A 2127-nucleotide genomic window follows, 5' to 3' on the forward strand; every position below is an offset into this window, starting at 1 on the left:
GTGGATCACGAGTGGCCTGTTCAATAACTTGTTTGTTAAATTAAATAATTTAAATTAAATTAGATTAAGATAAATAAATTATACTGAATTATACTACCAACCTGGGTTAAATTATGGTTCACAAGTGGTACGGTCAATAACTTGTTTGTTAAACTAAATTTAATTTATACCACCGCCCTGGAAGAAGTTACAACCGCCCTGGTTAAACCTAAATTGTTTAAACGCCAATTTTTTAACGCCACTTAGCTCCCAGGCAATTTGTTCTCCAAGCCCTGTGTGAGCAAGCTCAAAATGAGTGATGCACTAGTTTATAATACACATGCTCAATGAGAGACACCTGAGCTCAATTAACCCCTCCCCCTAACAAGAGCACTGCAACCTGAGGGGGAAAAAAAAGGGAACAGTTTAAAAAAAACTGACAGAAAAGGAAAAAGAGTTTTTAAATACTAAAAAAGGGTCTAAAAAGGAAGGGAGACAACAAGTATTAAAAAAATCAAGCACTCAATATATCCCACACAGTTCAAATCCAAATTTTTTACGCCACTTAGCTCCCAGGCAATTTGTTCTCCAAGCCCTGTGTGAGCCCAGTAATAATAATTGTTTCTTAACATAATGTAAAAAAACTTTTTTTTTTCAAAATTTTCATTAATTTTTCCTAATTATAGTAAAAAATAAAACCCGTAGTGGTGATTAAATACCACCAAAATAAAGCTCTATGTGTTCCCCAAAAATGTTATAAAATTCATTTCAGTACAGCGTTGCATGAAGTAATAATAATTGTTTCTTAACATAATGTAAAAAAACTTTTTTTTTTCAAAATTTTCATTAATTTTTCCTAATTATAGTAAAAAATAAAACCCGTAGTGGTGATTAAATACCACCAAAATAAAGCTCTATGTGTTCCCCAAAAATGTTATAAAATTCATTTCAGTACAGCGTTGCATGACGGAATAAACGTCAGTCAAAGTACCGCAGCTCTGAATACTGAAAAATGGCCTGGACAGGAAGGGGGTCTAAACACCTGGTCTTGAAGTGGTTAAACCTGAGGGCCGGTTCTCACCCCAAAGTCTGCGTTCCAGAGGGGTTTTTTTTGTATGCAGGCCCGACGGTGAAGGTTGCGCGATCGTCGCTGAAACGCCGCCCGAACAGTTGCACTATCCCGGCCGCGCCGAAATCCACTCGAGATAAGTGTCGCTCAGTGTGAATGGGGCCTAAGGAGGACATTATAGTTACAATAGAATTAGTTCTAATTCAGGCAGAATGTGTAGTTGACCTGGAGCCTTACAGCAAAGCCGGGGCTTCACATTAAAAGTAGTGACATGACCACAGAAAAGGACTCTTACAATGTTTTGCATGAGATATTAGAGGCCCTGTGGCCTTTTTTTTACACTTTAGTGATCAGAGGTCATGATGCCTAGATGTCCATGCTAAGTTTAGCAGGATTACCATGCATTGGTTTAAGATGACAAACTACTCACAATGGCTAATTTGCATACCTACAAAATGTGTTTTAGGGCCCATTCACATTGGATCCAGTGCGTTGTGTTACCTTTTTCAATGGGTGCTAACAGATGGGCATTGAAAGATGAATGGTTGTGGATGGGGCTAGTTCACAATATTTTATTCTGTTGTGTTACATTGCATTGGGCTGGAAAAAAAAGTAGAACATCCACTTCTTTTTTTCGGCGCAACATAACGCAACGGATCCGGTGTGCACTAGCCCCATCCACACCCATTCGTTTTTCAGCGCCCTTCCGTTAGCATCCGTTGCAAACATATCGCAATGCAACGGATTGGAAGGAAGTCAGAAGGTACAACCCTCCATTGACTTGCGATTTCCTTCCAGTTTTGGTGTGAATGCATCCTGAAAGACATATAACGCTTACAAATTTGCAAATATATTTATTTAAAAATCCTAATTATTAATAACCCCTCTGCAAGGATTAGCTTTTAATTCCTGAGGTACCTCTGGGAAGCGGGACCTAACCCACTGATTGACCTTTTCCATAAGAAAGTTCAAGTTAGAAATGTTGATGAAATGTTATTAAATTCTCAACCATACCAATTTTTTTTTTTTGCTTTAATTTTTTGTGTTTTTCTTTTTGTTTACATTCTGCCTATATGACT

Source organism: Nanorana parkeri, unplaced genomic scaffold (assembly GCF_000935625.1).
Source record: "Nanorana parkeri isolate BGI_ZX_2015 unplaced genomic scaffold, ASM93562v1 scaffold1029, whole genome shotgun sequence".
Taxonomy (NCBI): Eukaryota; Metazoa; Chordata; class Amphibia; order Anura; family Dicroglossidae; genus Nanorana; species Nanorana parkeri.